This window comes from Thunnus maccoyii, chromosome 24 (assembly GCF_910596095.1).
Source record: "Thunnus maccoyii chromosome 24, fThuMac1.1, whole genome shotgun sequence".
In the NCBI taxonomy this organism is placed as follows: domain Eukaryota; kingdom Metazoa; phylum Chordata; class Actinopteri; order Scombriformes; family Scombridae; genus Thunnus; species Thunnus maccoyii.
In genome coordinates this window covers 13,318,649-13,337,781 of record NC_056556.1, presented here as the reverse complement: position 1 = coordinate 13,337,781, position 19,133 = coordinate 13,318,649, and positions in this window count along the sequence as shown.

Below are 19,133 nucleotides of genomic sequence, written 5' to 3'. Positions count from 1 at the left end.
GCAAAGGATGATTGCATTTGATAATACTTACAGCATCTGTCTACATCATGATCTCTTTTGAATGCTTTCGCAATACTAAAAAAGTTTAATTCACAGCCTCAGTATGGTAGCACAATGATCCTAAAATTATGGCAGCCTTTTCATGTAGATGTTTGGTTGCTAAAAAATGCAAATTTTACCCAGTATAGAGACAGTAAATCAACAAAAGGACCCCAGAGTATTTCTATCTAATGTCAAATCTACTGATGGATTTTACAAATTAGCATGAATTACGAATGCTACGTCTTGGGGCAATTAAGCAGACGATTTGTCATAAAGCGTGCATTCCATTGCACGAACAGAATCCATCAGATAGGCAGCATTGCTGGCAGTATAGAAGTTCCTGTTTGTATTGTGTAAAAGGGTTAATCTTTTAGTCTGGGACCAGTCCATGCTTTCATTCACTTTCTTTCTTGTTCGCATTAACTCCACAACAACATGACCATTTGAAAGTGCTGTTTCATTTGACTGGATGTGGTTTCTACAGCCGTTGGGAACTTTGACTGGCCACAACATTTTGTGTGCTGGAGTTCGTTAGCTTTAACTACATTAGTTTGTGCAATAACCAGATCAGAGGAGCACAGCCTGAAAGAGAACTGCATCTGTTTCAGCAAAAAAAAAATCAACTTTTCACATGGTTGACTGGCAAATGCTGGAGAAAAGTGCAGAGGAGCAATTACTAGGGTTCCTGGCTATGGAACTCCATGGCCAGACAAGGCTCAACTTACAAACAAAATGGGACTTGGAGGTGGGGACTTGGCGTAGGATTAATGGCCGGTGTTGGAGGCCACTGGATCCCTATGACAAAGTAATGAAAGAAAGACGTATGGCTGGAGTTCAGCCTAGCCAAGCTTGGGGGCCTCCATGCCTGACAAACAAATTATGTGCCAGATGAACTGACGGGAGCAGAATACAGAAAAAGAGTGTGTCAGTGGAGGAGGCACGTACAGTACAAACGACAGCACATAAAAGAAAGATCAGTTACTCTGAATATAAAGGCCAACATTCAGATTCCATCCAGCAAGTAGCTTGTTAGCCTCATGAAGTCTGCTTTTCTTTTTCTTTTTTTTTAGCACAGGACTTTTCTTGTTATTGTAGTACAATCACCCAATTATATAACTTGATTATAAAAATGTTTAAACTCAGACTTGACTCACCCCGCAGTATAAAACCACTTCTAGCGCAATAATTTAGTCAGAGGGCACACAAAGGCCGAATTACATTCCATGCAGTCAATTTAGTTGAACATTCAAGTCATTCCTATACTTCATATTATTCATCCTGTAGCAGCCACATTTTATATAAGCATGCACTTTTGCAGTTTAAAACTCAGGGATTATATATCTGTCTCTACCATTACATTCTACCTCTATATAGTGTTGTCCCTTTTCGCAAGGTAGAGCAATCAATGATTACAGCCACTCAGTAACTAATTAATTAATGCCATGGCTTAGTGGGGCTCTCAAATGTGTTACATCGTCTATTAGCATCCTGGGCCATGTTGTGTCATATGTCAGACAAAATTAAAATTCATTCCCAGTAATAGATGCCTGACAAAACATAGGATACTTTATTAGAGGGGTCTGTGTGAAACATCAATTGGTTAGTGTTTGTTTTGAAGAATAATGAAACATTAAATACACATTACAAAATAATGAGCTATCTGCTATAGTCTTGGCTGTCCGCTTCTATCTGCCCTTATATCTCTTTTGACACATGCTCAGGAGTGGCTGGTTGCTGTTCTCTTTCGTTGCCCCCCCCCTCCCCTCCTCTGCTTAGCTTTAGTAGACAGGATAGAGAGAGTGAAGAGGCAACTACCTGTGGTCACTCAACAGGTCACAACCCACTGCCTGTGTGTGTGTGTTCCTACATGCTGAGAGAGGACCTAAGGCAAGACAAGGGCTTCCAAGCTCCATTCACCCTGACAGAGCATTATCAGATGTGGCAGCACTGCTGTGTTCTTACAGAATGGATGAAACAGTGTCTGAGCCTGGGCCGGGGTTAGCATTTTTTTTTTTTAAGTCAAACCTGATTTGGAATACTCAGAACAAGGGACAGAGCAGCGGCAACTGGCAATGAAGTGTTGTGATGACCCCTGGTGTCTTTTTTGGCCTTGTGGTTTACCTGTCTGCTCTGTCTCTGCAGGTGTTCGTTAGGGCAACTGGCGACACCTGAGGGCCCACAAGGTTGCCATGTTGTTAAAGTTCAAGCTGCAGCTGTGGCAGTCTCTCTCCCTCTGACTGCTTGCTGCTGCTGCTGCTGCTGTTTATAGCTTTGCTCTTTCCCCCTACAGGCACCTTTTGATTTGGTTATGTTGTTTTAGTTCTTGGTCTTTGCTTACAACACATACACACACAGTTACCACCCATGCACACTGTCACCGCTGACTATACTGACATCCACATCCCATATTGTTAATATTTGGTTAATTTGTTTGATTTGATTTAATAAATTATCTTTTGGTGTGTCTCCTCTTTGTTGTGGCCACTTGAGCCAGGTCGTGACAGTGTAGATTTTTAGCCAACTTCCAACAAACTTCTGAAGGCATGCGAAAAACTATTTGTAGTGTTATTTCTCGATTGCATCAACGCAAAGGTCACTGTCATTACAAGGCTAGCACAGGATGTCTTTAAGATGTGCAAATTGAAGCTTATGTTTTCAGGCTTACAGCCCTGGTATGGGCTACATGCTCCAGCTTCACTGTGTACAACCCCACTTCATTGGAGGGAGTCACTTGTGGCCTTTTAAAAGGAAGCAGATGCCCACCCCTGGGAAATTATAGAGCCACTGTAGTACAGGACAATGCTATTTCTGGATGATCTCTATTTCTCAATTGTCTCTATTCTGGCAATTTTCTGGTTGCCAAGAAAACTGTGGATTCAGTGGGAGACCAGCCCTGGACCTGTAGCCACTGAATCTATGTTTGGCATATACATATAAACGTATCTGTGTACTTAATGAGGTACTATAACTGATCCAGCTGGGCAATAGACCCTTTTCACAACAGACATTTTGACCTGTCAAAGCATGAAAAGCACAGGTGTAAATGATAACATTCACAATGGCTCTATCCCATTAGTTGTCCCAGTAAGTGTCAGTGAGTTCACATGCACAATACCAGAATGCTGGAACTGGCTCACCTTAATTGAATGCAGCCATCAGTAATGTCATTAATTCCACTTGTGTTTTTCCTGCTCTGAAAAGTCAAAATGTCTGTCATGAAGAGGGTCTGTTGAATTGCTATGTGAAGGTGCAAATATTCATGTCTTGTCTTGGCATGTCTTGGTGGATTTCAGGAAAAGTTAATCTGCTTTATTTCTCGGTGGAAAAGCTCTGAGTAGTAGGAAGCTAAGCAAACAGGTCACTGCTCCTGCACCTTTTCAAATTGTATGGACACAGTGCTGGAAGTACTGCAGTTCACCTACTTCACAGCGCTACAATTCTACTTGTTGAGGTACTGCAAGTCTTCTTTTAAGTAGGTCTAACCTACAGACATTTTCAAACATGTAGTTTGTTTGCTCTGGTCCATATCAGTGGATGAGTTGGTACATTTTTAAGCGTTTTCCCATTGGTTCAGTTTCACTCTTCACACACTTTTCACTCACTGCTCATTGGTTAGATGTGTATAGGGCTGGAGCAAGAACATATACACTGGAGGAAGGTTCTGAAAAAAGTCCTATCTGCCCAAATATCAAGAATACAATGTACTTTGTAGTGGTAGTCCAGGTCTGGTTGTTGCAAAATCCAAAACAGTTAGACTTTGTTAAAAAAAAAATAAAAATTAAGAAAAGATAAACTAAGAAATCCTATTGATTGAGATGACCAATGATGTTGTACATGGTGCAATTACATTTTGCCATTTTGAGCTAGGCTCACTACTAGTTAAACCATGGTACAGTTTATGTAACAAGAGCAATCCACAGTCCCAAAGGAACAAGATCCTTGCGCACACACAGCACCCTGCTGACATCATTACATTCTCATATTTTTAGCCGACACATTGTTGAGGGAAAATGAAAGGGTTTAAATGCGTCACCGATGTGCATGCAGAAAACAACATTAATTTATTTCAATGTCATGCTACATATAAGAATCTATAATACATTCGATTTTTCTCTTCTGTATACCTCTAAAAATGATGGTAACTGTTAAACTGGTGGACAAAACAATCTGCGTTGTCTCAGCACATTAAGTTTGCCTTGACAGTGACAATAGTGAAGATCTTAATGATGCACATTACATACTGTATAGAGTACAGTTGAAAGGAGGAAACAGTAAAAAAAATGAGTCATTTCATGCCCATGTATCTACCCTGCAGCACACAAAAAAAATGCATGACTCAGAGAACTATGTAACTGAAGAAAAGAAAAACAACATGGCATTGGGGCTGTCTAATGTCATCCTCATTGTAAACAAACTCAGCTTTCTGCAAAACTGGAACACATCGCTTAAGAAAGTCGTCCTTGACTTTAGCTCTCTGTTATTCATCTGCTGCGCTTTAGCAAAACAACCACTGCCAGTGGTTTCCAATTTTAATGGTTTGTGAGGGTAATTTCCAGTGTAATTTGTTTTATGTTACAGTGTTCTTGGTTGACCAAGACATGCATCCTATTTTGAACATTTGAGGAGTGTAGCAACACCACTGCTCAGTAACAATATCTCGGACACATTCAAACAGCTGGAACCTCTGTTTCGCTGTGCCCTATGTTTAGCTTTGTTTAAACTTGTCTTTAGAGTCCTCCTAACACCATACCACCTCTGCTTCATCACCTTGTCATGCTGGATTTCAACGTGTTTTTGCACAGATCAAACAAACGAGATTTAACGTGTTAATTAGTGAACTTTGGAGTTGCTGGTCGTCAGATTTCATTACCTTTTTGGACAGAGCTGGCCTAGCTGTTTCCCCTTATTTCTCTTTATGAAAGTCTTTATGCAAAGCTAAGCTAACCAGCTGCAGCTGTAGCTTGACATTGGGTGTAAGGAGTTTCCTGTTTAATTAAACTACAACTTTGTCTATTCATGTCAAGTTTAGATCAAATTATTGAGCAAAAAATTAAATGTACTTCTGACCAAAATTAGAAGTGATCACACTCCACACTCTGGATATACTGAAAACAAAACTGTGTGACATTGAAAATAGTAGAGCAGATATATATATATATATATATATATATATATATATATATATAAAAGGAAACAATCTATACAAGTCCTAAGGGTTTTAAGAGAATTGAATTTTTACCTGCTTTGGGTTCAAATAGCTTTGGATAAGACATTATCAGAGTGGGCCATGGTTATGGGTCGGGATTTTCTTATCGCTTTATTGGAGGATTTTGGAATCACACACGTTACCCTGTAGTTTGGCAGCTCCATATCCCTGCAATGAATAAAGTATAAGTCTCAGTATGAAATCAATTGTTTGTTCTCTGTTGCATCTCAGGCAGAGAGAAATTGTTTTGCCTTGGTAACTGTCACTGGTTTCACAGTTCTTTCATTACTTCTCTGTGACAATCCCTTTGCTGACAGAGAAATGCCTGAAATTGTAATGAGTGTAGATCCATTTTTAATCATTAGTTTGACAGTGATGATACGACACTCTTCATAGCAGTTTCCTTTGTAAGAAGCCCGGTGTGTACTTTTGTTGTTGTTGTTGTTGTTGTTTACAGAAATGGGAAAATATGTCTGTTCTGTTCTATTTCTGTATTCCTATATGACCATAAAAGTTGCAGGAAAGTACATTACTCACTAAGTGAGTGACGGTGTTAGTCAATTCTATACGCGTCAGCTCCGTACAAAGTCGACAAAACAATCTCGTCCACTTAGTTGCTTGACTGTACCGCATGGTCTTCATCAACTTTTAGGTTCCATGGCAACTGAGCAAACTCTATTTGCCAATGAAGACCGTGTGATATGGTCGAAAGCTGCGGTACAATCAAATAAGTGGACCCTGATTTGAGTTTGTTTTTCAAGCTGCTGCTTCAAAGGTCAAAAATAAACTTTTAAGCTCGACTTTAAAGCCAGAAGATCATGTGATAAGGTCAAAAGTTTGAGAATAAGCGAGTAAGTGGACTTTGAGTTTAGATTGTTTTGTCAGCTTCTACTTCCAAGGTCACTGTCCATCTATTATAGTTATTTTACATTATTGAGACATTTAACCATGACAGGTAAACGTAATGAAAAAAATTGACACATCAGAATAAAAATACTAATATAAGGCAACGGTGTCTCTTATTTTGTAGATGGTTTTCATTCAGAAGGAGAAAGAAAATACGAGCTGAAATACAATGTAGGGCCTGAACAGAGGTTACACGGGAGATACCGAAGCTCAACGGGAGGTCCTGCCAATTTCACACCATTCATGTACGTTCTGTAAACACGCAGCAAACGTTCATCTGAATATGATTTAACCACATCCTCCAACAGAGGCAGCCGCAGATGAAAAATAAGCCCTTTCTGACAAACTGCAGCAACGTCTCACTGCCTGATTTCTAACAATATCGAGAAAAACAATTGTGTGAGTGGCAGCCCCACAAGACAGGAGCCTTCACAAGAAAATAAATTGAAATTTGAAAATAATACGTCTATTTCGCATCGCTGGTGGGAGCAGATTCATTTGTTGCTTTGACAATCTGTTATTTGGAAACAAAAATATGACTTCATTTCAACGCTTGGTAATCACTGTAATCACAAATGTCAGTTTGTGTGTGTGCGCGTGTGTCCCTGCGTGTGATACAGTATGTGAGAAGACAAGGAATTGGGAGGGAGGAAGAGAGAGATAACTAAGGGATAAGGTCTCTCTCCCACCCCCCATAATGTGCCCTATAACCATGTTGGAGTAAAAAGGAACAGATTGATAATGACTTGTAAGGGAATCCCGAGTTGCCTTTCACATCATGCCAACAGATTCTCCTCAGCTGGTGCAGGTAGCTTTTAGCCTGTGGGAAACTTAAAATGGCAACTATTAATGCAACGAGATGCGATTCATGGGCAGCAGAGGAACAGGAAAACAAATAAAAGCCCGACTAAAATGGTTTTAAACATCAAAACAAGTCAAGATGCGCTTGGCCTACCGTGTCGGGAGTTCTGCCTGCTTTTCACTGGCACTCCCCAACTGCTGGAACCATGACCGTTTTCAACTCATGTTTAATCGGTTTAAAGCTGCTCATGCGTGTAATACACATTTATCATGAATGAACAATGTCGGCCCACCCACCGAACGCGGCGGATCGACGCCTCACATGCCAAAACATCCGTTTATGTTTAACCACAGAAAAAAAGTCTAGATTTCTTTTATTTTATTTATTTAAATGTCCTGTGACAGGCTCGTGTTTTCCCCCTCCCCGCGCTTTCATTGTAGAAAATTTATTACTGCTGCTCAATATTCACACAGAGATAAAGTGTGTAGTGTTTCTGCTGTGGAGGGATATTTATAGCCTATTGAGTCTGTCTTATGGTGTGCTCTTGTGCTGTATGTGAGGTCTCGGCCTTGTTGATGAGCACTGCAATTACAGATACTATCTCTTTGTAGGTATAATTGGATGTATGTATGACTGTATTTAGTCTGATTTTACTCAAGGACAACATACCTTAAGAGTAATTGTTGCTCTACTAAAATTAGTACCACATAATTTCACAAATATGAAAGAACAACATCAGAAAGTGAGTCATTTGTGTTTGATTCAAGCTTCATTTTTGGAAAGAACATATAGGATTTCCAGGGAAACCTTCAACCCTAGTAAGAACAAGCAGTGGAATTATGATTCCTAACAAATTTGACATAGTTGATGAGCTGATAGAAGATGGAAAGCTCGTCTAATTAACAGTGAGAAGCCCAAACAGCGTCTTTTTGATCTCAGAACATGAAGGAGGAATAAAAGTTAACACATGGTGTAAATACTGTTCATATGGAGAGGAGGGGACTCAGTGGGAAGGACATATTAGTTGTTGAGTACAAACTAACGCACACATTCCCTCCCTGCTCATAGATTCCCATGCCAATAATAGATTTATACTCCTAATGAACAACGTCTAAATGTCTATAGCGCCCGATGAATAAACAGTTTCATTATATCCGCAGTGAGCAGAAAGTTATAAAGAAGTAAAGTTCTGCGGAATCGATTGGAAATGCTAATTGGTTTAACTTTCTGAATCTAAAGCATAACCGTTGCCACTGGATCAAGGGCAAACTTATGTACTGTACTGATCATTTCTGCGACATCATGCTATGCTTGTTTATGTCGGAATAAATGGAGCGAACTCTGAAGCTGGAGGGCGAAGCTCAGGGTTGTCAATCATTCATGAGCGCGCTGCTCTCTCCTTACCACAATGTTAACTACTTTGGAAATGTAACTGAGCTCTAGTATGAATTATGAATCTTTACTTGCGCTGGACCTTGAATTTTTACCACAGTGTGCTTGTTTTTTTTTTTTTCTCTCCCGTTGTTTTCTTGTTGCCAAAGTGTCCTGAGGTTCGTGTCCTGTGTGTGAGAATGACTAGTTTCTGTGTGCACCGATGGAAGGTTTATATCCAGGGTTAAGACCGGAGAGTATTTTTAATCTTGCAGACTTTACTTCTAGATTATTCTATTATACCTTTCACTCCACAAGTCTCACATAAGATGAAAAGACAAGTCCGTCGACCCCCCAGAAGGTAATATGTTTGATCTATAGATCAAAGAACTCACCAACAGACTTAGATTTGATCTTTGTTGTGCCATCTCCTGATTTTGTCAGTATTCCTCTCATATTACCAGGGTCATTAAATCTTCTTCTATTGGCTGCTGTGCTCCAGTCTGGAGCTGTAATAGCCTCCTGGTGTCAAGCTGTGAGTGGCTCACCTTTGAACAGCTCTGCATGGGGTGGCTAAAGCCCTTTCATGTCAGTAATCATAAGATGCATAATCATAAAATGGTCTGGGATCGCCTGTAGCCTGGTGATATGAAATGACCGAAAGCAGCTGTGGACAAACGCTTGATATTAATTAAATAAATTAGACATTTTGAATTTAAAAACTATGTGAATGACAAGCCAATGTCATATTTCTTATCCCCAGTAATGTGAATAATGATTAAAATGTAAAAAAAAAAAAAAAAGCTATAAAACCATAATCATTTTTTTATTACTGACAATTCATAAAGTTCATATTTTCCTATTTATTATTGTTTAATCTTTATTAAACCATACGTTAGAGAGACTTGGCCAAAATGGCAGCATAAGATAAATATCACATATAGTTCAATTTAATAATTATAATTAAAAAAATAATAATGTAAGATCAACATCTGAGGCTTTTATATAGTTGAGATGATTGGTGACCAGTGAATTATGGGTACTTCTGTGCATATGTGCTCCAGTGCTAAACTGCTGCATTTAAGTGCTTTCCAGCCAAAATTCCTAAATCACCAACCTTGCCAACAGCCATTTGTAAATAGTGAGAGGACCGGGACCGCTGCGTTTAATAATAGAAGACCACTCGAACAAATTTCCTTGAATTGTCCCTGTTGTTCATGTTTGGACTGGTTGTTGAAATCTTCCACACAGCACAGCCTTGCCGTTATTTTTCTTTGCTTCCTCTGAAATAGAACTTAGAGAGACATAACACAGTCTACTGCGGTATGGACAAAGCAGGTATTAAATGAACTCTGGCTCGTTCAGAATTTACAGAGAAAATAAAGAGTATTAACTAAAACCAAAAGGTTTGAACACATCACTCCTATTTCATCTTATCTTCACAAGAATTGATTTTAAAATGCTTCTCCTTCCGTTGTTGACATGCTCACTGAGTACACACCAGACACACCTCATTATACCTGGAATAAATTCTCAGTCAGCTTATGATGCCTTCAGTCATTATGGTCTTACTCTCTGGAATTCTCTACCACATCAACTAAGGTCTGCTACAACAGTGTCTTCTTTTAAAAGCAGACTAAAAACATCTTTTTTTCACAAGCTTTCAGTTAGCTTTAAGTATTATTATTATATCCACTTTTTAATAATATATACCCTCTTAGTACTTTTTCATTGTAAAACCTTCTTATCTTATATGTTTTTACCTTATCTTATATGTTTTTGTTATGTATGACACATTTGCCTATGTTTTTCACTTTTTATCTTGAAGCACATTGAGCCTGTCATATGGAATGTGTTTTATAAATAAACTTGACTTGACTTGTAGTGATGCGCGGGTCGACCTACAACCCGCGGGTCCCGCAGGTCAACCCATGGGTTGACCCAATGGTCGGGTGGGTCAAAAAGTGCCAAAGCAGTGTTCCCAGTAAGTTATAAATAACTTACAGAAACATTGTGTGCAATAGGCTAGGCTATGCATTACTAGTCCACCTTCCACCTTCTCTTCCCCTCTCTGTCACTCTCTCTCTCTCTCTCTCCAGCTGTAATCAAGCCAGATAAAGTTCAGCGTTACTTGCAGATTCACTTCACTGTTGACAAATACCAGGAAGTTGTCCTTCTATTTTGGGGACATTATACACACCTTCTCCTCTCCATGCTGGCTAAAGCGAGCTAGAGAGAGTAAGCGTGCTTTCAGCTCAGCTGGTCATGTGCTTGAAGCGCATTGAGATAGGTTAAATTGTAGAATTGTGGACTTCATTCTTTTTCTACACAGTGCAAACACTAGCCTAAAACAGACAGTATAGACCAGTGGCGGCTGGAGACTCAAAAAATTAGGGAGGACAGGAGGAAAACTGACATGGAATCTTACAACAAACCGCATCAAACTATATCATTGTCCCCCACCTGATGAAATCGGAGGGGTGGGGGACAATTTTATATGCCAATAAAACAATTTGCTTTCAAAAACAAAAACCCCTGAGTGGTGAAAAGGCTGCTTCTTTATATACATTTAGCAAATACATATTGTCTCTAAACGAAGAAGTGCTCATTTTAGCCGTGCAGTGGTTCAGAATGTGTCATTTTACCAACAAAGTGAAATTCATATTTATAGTATTGTTCTATTGTGACAACAGATTTATGTTCTCATCAAAAACAGACAACTTATCACATGTGTTTACTATGTATTTTCCTAGTGTACAGAAATATATAAAATACCTGTGCCACAAATGTGATACAGGTACAGATCAGTGCTGAATACTAGAACGACTGAACACTAAAAATATTCACAGATCTAAAAGTGAAGGTTCACATCAGAAAGTATTAATGCATGTATCAAAGACATGACTTACACACTCTTATCTATATGCACCATACACAAAATATAGTCTACAAAGCTGACATGTTAACACTTGTTATTCTAGTTACTTTAAGCTTATTACTCAATGTACGACTTGCTTCAGTTCGTTTCTTCAGTTGGTTTTTAAGCTGTAAAAACCAACTGAAGAAACGAACTGAAGCAAGTAACTAGACCTCCTGCACACTCATTCACTAATCACACAACATCAACAGGTGACTAAACAACCACTCAATTAAAAACTGGATCAATTCCAAATGAATGAGTGAGTCCAGACAGCTCAATGTAACTTCAACAAGCAAACTACCCACAACACATTATATCATCTCTGCTGCATTCTTGTTAAGGAGATAAATTCACACAACAGCCACAGAGACATTTATGTCAGCCATCAGACAAGAAGTTAGCGACCAAAGAGACAGAGAGAGAGAAGTTGTATCTGACTCACGTTATCTGATGTCTTCTTCTTTCTATCATGGAGATGAAGTATTGATGTATTGATGAGGTATAGCGTCCATTTGTAGCTGTTGGTCATCTTGTTTGTTAGTTATCAGAACTTTGTGGCTGCTGGTTAACCAGTCTGATATCATTAGCAACAATGACAAACAAGCTAACTCTCCTGGTTGTTTCTCCGGTTGTTTCTCTCTCCAGCCTCCCTGGTGGCGTCCTGTCACTGCTGCGGCGCACAGTCCAAATATATTCTCCTGTTAGCTTAACAACAGTCCTTAACAGTCCTTCCATGGATGTATAAAGAGTCCTTCGGGCTACAACAAGCTAACTGTTGCGTTGGCTAACGGAAGCAGCTATCTACTGCTCGTTATCAACTGCTGTTACTCTGCCTTACAGCGGAGAGAATTGAAGATGAAATCTGGAAACTATCATTGGACAAACGTGATGTCAATATTGCATTCTGGTTGTTGATTGGTTAGAGAGGACGTCCTCCCTTGGAGCGTCATTTTACGTGTCTTGGCCAACCATAGATTAGCATGAAAAAAATGAAGTATATGAAATTGATGTAAGAGATCCCGCCCTGAGGAGGACAGCAGGAGCCCCTCCTCTTCTGCCCCCCACTGCCCCCCACCACCACTTCACACACACTGCTCTTTCTCCTCCTGCCCTGCAGGTGTCGCTGTTGAAGTATTTTAACCAGAATTTCAATAATGGATTTTTTCCAAAGAGGAGAGAAAAAATATTTTATAAATAATATTGAGATTTGGTAATGGTTTATTTCAACCAAATATTCTTTTTTTATATTTTGATCTCCCTCTTGCCTCTCAAAAAATAGAGGAGAAGCAACCTCCTCTGCCTCTATGGACCAGCCTCCACTGGTATAGACCTACACATGTAGGCTACTACTTTGTTAAAGTTCGCTGTTATGATGTGAAGGATGGATCATTTGTTTGTGTGTGTGTGTGTGTGAGAGAGAGAGAGAGAGAGAGAGAGAGAGAGAGAGAGAAAAGGAGAAAGACAGAGAGACAGAGTTCATGTCTTTAATGAAGAGTTACTTGTGTTGCTGCTATTCAACAATAAAGAACACCATTTGTAACAATTTGTCTGTTTATTTAGTAGCCTAGACCCCGATGCTATTGGGTTAAGATACGATAGGCTGTGCCTTGGAATCAATGTATCATGCTAATATTTGGGCAAAAATCACAAAAACAAAATAGTGCAACGCTGCTCACTTTGCTGTAGCCTAAGATAAAGTTGGCAGTTTGCAGGTCATGTCGGGTTCGGGTGGTTGATTAATGCATATTTTTGCAGGTTTGGTGGTGTGGATTTGCTCTGATAAAGGGTTGGGTGGGTGTGGGTATTAAAAAAACCCTGACGCTGGTATCACTAGTTGACAGATATTTCACTTCAGTTGGATTGAAAGACTGAATGAGGGTGTGGGTTGTAAAGTGAAGTGAACCTATAAAAGAGCTTCTTCTTTTATTTCTTTTTTCTTTTACAGCTATGAAAATGAGTCAATCAGTTTATCTTAATAGTGCTTCAGATAGTATGGAGGTAAGACTTGAGTGAGTTAGAGTGATCCCAGTGATGGTGCACACCTGTTGAGGATGGCGCATCGACGCACTCTTCCACCAAGACTTCCTAGAACAATTAGAGAGTTAAAGGTTACAATTACAATCTTCCTTAGACCATGACATTACTTTCTATGGTGTCACTTTGTAACCTCGTTCCCCAACAAACCTCAGTGATACTCCTGCCGGTGGTTTGTAGTTAAATTTATGAGTCAGCAAAACCACATAGATAAAGGATATGATGACACTCACAATGAGCTAACAACATCTATATTTTACCACTTACCTTTAATATGCACAACCGCTCTCATTCTGCATCTTCGTCATCCCTGATTGACCTCAATAAAACATTTCCACATGTTCTTGACTTTTCTTTTGACCTATAATTAATCTACTTTCAAAGGCAGCAGCATTTTATAAATTTTTTTTTTTTTTTTCCTCCTCACCACACAATTTTTTTTCACGAATGATAAAGTCTCATTTATTACCACAGGTACTTAATCTTGGGACTCATTGGAAACATCTGGTTGATAAATGGCTTGCATGAAATTAAACAGCAAATGAACACAGAGGGTATCATGGATGATTGCTTATCGCTGCGGGGGTATCCAGGGTAATGAACACATAAATTACGCAATATTTAGGCAATAGGAACTCAGATGCTATTAACATAAGATTGGTGAATTTGTAATTGTGGTGTTATGTCATGGAAATATGGCTCACCACAGTTATGAACTTAACATATGAATCTAGGAATATGATGTGAATAAGACATGATGAATTACGTAAAAAACTGAAAAATCTATATCCAATATGTGAGATGTTACAAATCCTCTTTAAGGTTTCTGTACATGAACTGATAAATCCCCCTTTTAGGAGTCAGGCCTTTCAATATGCTCCCTAATATGACAGCGACTGTTAGAAACATATTAGAAGGTGATTGGGGAACAGAAAGCCTGTGCTTGGGATTCATTACACACATACACACACCAGTGATAGCATGAAGCGCTTCATATATAATGTGATTTTTCTAGCCACTGGGCCCTGTTCCTTGTTTACCCCTGAAGCATAAAGAAGGAAGGAAAAAAAATACAGAGCTGGGGAGAAGTTTGCTAGAGACCTTTGCCATGGTTTTGTATCTTCTGGCATTTGCAATTAGCACCAAGCCTGCCGACTGACACTGAGAAACAGATGCTGTCCATCCGTTTGTCATCGACTCCTATTTCTTTCTTTGTTGAGCAGAGATTGTGCCCTTGTGAACTGTGTGTGTGTGTGTGTGTGTGTGTGTGTGTGTGTGTTTGTGAGTGTGTGTGTGTATCCTTCTAAGCAATGGAGCTGCCCTGTAATGAGGGTATGACTACTTGTCTTCAAACGCTCACTGTTAATTATAGTCCTGTTCATTGTGTGCGCACACGCATTCGTGTGCATGGTGCATAAAAAGGGAGGGAGAGGAAAAAGAGGCAGGGATAATGGGAGAGAGGCAACAAGGGATCAAAATGGTAACCTGAAGCTATTCAGCTGCATGTGACACATACATGATTGGGTCACAGTTTACAGGGTAAATGGATATTTGCAGGCCATCCTTGAAAGAGATTGGAGTATAAATGCCATTGTACATGCGTACAAACATGCACAAAATTCTATGTATGCGTGCAATTAGTTTTTTTTATAAAAAGCTGCATTTTGAAAAAATTTTTCAGGCATCCTAAATAACACAATGAAGTTGCAACAGAGAGAGATAACCTACAGTATATGGTGTCATTGTTAAACCAGGAGGCAGGAAGGGAGTAAGAATCCTATCCTATTATTCTAGTAAGTGATGCTGTTGTTGGCTAAACAATGTGTTATGACTGATTTATTGTCAACACTTTCAATTTTGAATTGGCTGTTTTCTTGGGTATCAAACCTGAATCATTAATCAGGGTTTAGGGCTAATTGTTGTATAATACCAAATCTAGGTTTGCATTCTTTGTTGTGCTTTAACAGAAGCACAGTCACTTTAAACCCCGAACACAGAAGAAGCATCATGCTGACATCAGCGTGATTGATAGCAGTGTCCCTGATGTCCATCGAAGATAAACTTACAAAAATCATATTAAAAAAACCTCATTGTGACTTTGATCTGATTACTTCTATATCAAAAAAGTAATCCGGGTGATTGTTGTCTGTGCATCCAGGGTTACAGTGCAAACAAGTGTGCTAGTGCAACATTAATGCAGCATTATGCGTCCTCCAAAGCACAATGTTGTTTTAAACTGTTGTTTTAAATCTCAGAACATTTTTATCCCACATATAACTAAAAAAGACATACATTAGAAGTGACAAAGTTCATGAATATTAAAGATCCCCTCCAGACATGTTATAGGGCATATCAAATACTCTGCTTTGGATAATATTTTGTGCCTTATATGGGTTTTCCAAAAAAAAGTTCAATTACCTAGTTAGAAATTATTAAATCTACTCCTTCTCCCCACTGAAAAATCTAAAATCTATGAATATGCAAATATTGCTCATTTCAGAAGTTAAACTCCTGGATACAAGACTCTTCCTAATTCATTGAAATATCCATTCTCAGTGTATGTGCACCTGAGGCTTCAAGTTTTCATGTCACACTTGTGTAAATTGCATATTGGATCACAGTTGGCTTCCAAACTCATTGTTACAAACTCTGCACACACATAGTTCTCCAAAGTGAAGGTAAAACATTACAGTTTTTTTGTTTTGCATTATCAATACTTTTTTTCCCAACATTTATACAACTAAGAAAGTCCTATTAATGTGATTCTTATATCCTTGGAACACTGACATTCTCCTGTATCCATTTACAAGTATCCATACTGCTGCATGTTATAACCCTGCGGACAGACAGGCAAAACTAATTATTTCAAAGTGCATAAAACTTAAAAAGATAAACAAATAGCTACATTACCACTCACATGCAAATCGATGCCATCTCTAATTAGCCTTACTTATGGAAACAACAACATATTGCATGCCTAGCTAAGACGTAGCCTTAGGTCTAAAGGGTTGAAGGAAATAACAAAAATGCAATACATTTAAAAATCTTGTTTAATAAAATCATGAATAATTTGAGCGTACTGGTTGAGCACAGACAGTACTGATTTGTTAGGGGCTTCCAGTAACACATATTAGGAAACACTTCTGCACTAAGGTGTTTAACACTATCGTTATGTTTTACTTTCTACACAGGGCTTGATCGGGGTATAGTAGTATTACAGGTGTTAAATCTAACTGCACTACTCTAGCCGATCATGGGGTGTTTAACACTATCAGCTTCTGTAATGGGCCTTCACTTTTCATAATTTTGTAGGGAACGAGAAAACTGGATGTATTTCTTTTTATATGATTTCATACAGCTAACAGTTATGACCATTTATGAACCTACTTTTCCCCATAAGTCACATAAGTCTCATATTATTCGGTTCAGTATCAGGCCTGGGGAGCACTTCTATAGCCTCAGTGCGGTAGTGAAAGATTAACAAAGTGTAAATCAAAGTACTTTTACACATGAGGCATGATGGGTGAGATCAATCACTGCTGGACATTGTGGACAAGCCTATTACAGCAAGTGCCACACGGTGTAAATCTTTCGCAGTCAAGAGGTTGTGGTGAGCTTTGAGTCAGAATTCACAAGTGAATTATTGTTAAATTATCATTTTCCACTGGCACAGAGGAAGTAAGATTATTAATTTGAGTTGCTTTAGATATTCAAATCATTTGATTTATTTGATTAAATTCCAAGTGTTGTATAAACCAAATCATAAAGTCTGAACTGACCTGACCTATTGCGACTGACGGAGGCGTTGTTAGGATCTTGAGACATCCAGGGCTTAGCCCAGCACAGAAATCTTTCGATTTTCACCCAATAATTACACAATTTTTTCCAAGTCATTTCAGAGTAAAATGAATAGAAGATGTGAGACACTGTGCTCTACCAAGAGGTTCCAGTCAGGTGCGTAGGCTGGCTCTCACAACATGAAATCAAAATAAACAAAATGAGTGCAATCTGAGTTCTCATTCAACTCCATTATTATTTTTTATTTTCAGCAGCAGAAGTAAAACCCTTTGGAAAAATAAGAGCCTTGACATTGATGAAGCAGTCATATGCATGATTGTATATTGCCAATGCTTTGTTCTGTTTTGAAAATTTACCAACCCTGCTCTCATAGCTTCTGTTTCTATTGTGTGACAAGGGCTCATTTTGAACTGTGACAAACTGTGTTAACTCTGTTTCTTATCTGTCTATCTGATACTCTCCTCTTCTTCACCCCTCCAGAAGCTCTTTTTGTGTCTCATCTGTCTGTCTCATCTCCTCTGCTCTCTCCTCATGTCCACTTCTCCTCTCTCCTATCCTGCTCATAAAAAGGATGCAATCAACATAGACCAACCAAAATCTAACCAAATCTCTCATTTTATGATGATGACGTTATATATCAAAGTACTTAAAACAACACAATTATGTGAACATGCCAACCAATATCAGATTATACAAATGCAATGCAATATTCCATCACAGTGAGTGTTTCTCAAACTGTGCCATCGCACCCTGGTGTGCCTTGGAATTAGTCTTATTTATGATGATTTACATAGCTATAATCATATGTAAAGGTGTGCCTTGGAAATACTTGTTTTCATAAATGGTGTGCCTTGTGACAAAACCGTTTGAGAACCACTGAGCTAGACTAGCTATCTAGCTAAAGAGCCCTCGTCTTCACCAGCCTGAGCTTGTAGATGAGGCAGTGGCACTCGCACGTCCTGACTTGTCTGCTGCCACAGTAACAGGAAAGAACTCTTCCTCCATCTCCTCTAGCCTCGCCTGCATCTTGTTGCATTCATCCCTTTTCGTTTTGAAAAAGCTTCCTATAGCCATAGCCTTTAAGTCTTGCCTTAGTGAATTAGCTACCTAGCTACCACCAGATGCCAACAAATGTGCATGTGCCAGGTAGTGTAGATCTGCAAATAGAGGATCCAAATGTACTTGCGTTTTTGAGCAACGATATATTATTTCCAAGGGCTTTAATGCATGATTGGAATGACAGATTAATAGATCAGGCATTATTTTTTCTTTTTATTCTTTTTTTTTCTTTTTTTGAGATCCAGGAATATTCATAAAACATTTGGAGTTGTAGCCTCGGATGCCCAGGTCTAACGACGCCACTGGTGACTGAGTGAATTTCCCATTCTCTTTTGCCTGTTATTCAGAGAGACTTTGGTCTATTAGGACTGTATAGAGTACTTTCCACCAGTGTCTATTTGACAGAGCCATCACTTTAGGTCCATTACTCTCTGTCTGCTTCTTCTACCAATAATGCCACTGCAACCATTGAGCGGGATCTTAATGGAAAATGATATGCTTGTTGGCAGCTCAGTGTAGCAATACTGCAGTGACCCGTATCATGTCATAATGAAATGGAAGGAGGAAGAGATGGGAGAAAGAGAAGAAGCGCCTGCTCTTTCAGTAATTCCTTTCATACTGCGGTCTGAGGAGAAAAGGAGCTCGCTTTTTTTAGACTGCAAAGTAAAATGGTTTTTTTTTGTTTGTGAATGGCTGAATTTGTGAATAAACTTGGATTATGTTAATATTCCAGGGCTTGTGAATGAAATAATACGCGCAACAAATGTGATACTACTAGAGGATCCGGTATGTAAAAGAATACTGACAGTACTCTAAATAGAAACAAATTGAACTCCCACTCCTCTCAGAAAGCTAGAAACAATGGAGCCATATTTCTGTTTTTAAGGCAGCCACAGAGAATGTTCTGTCTTTGCTACCAATGTGTAAGTTTCCAGTGGGATCTCCAGCAATACAGGCATAAACACAGAGTTGTCCAAATTCTAGCTTTGGGACAA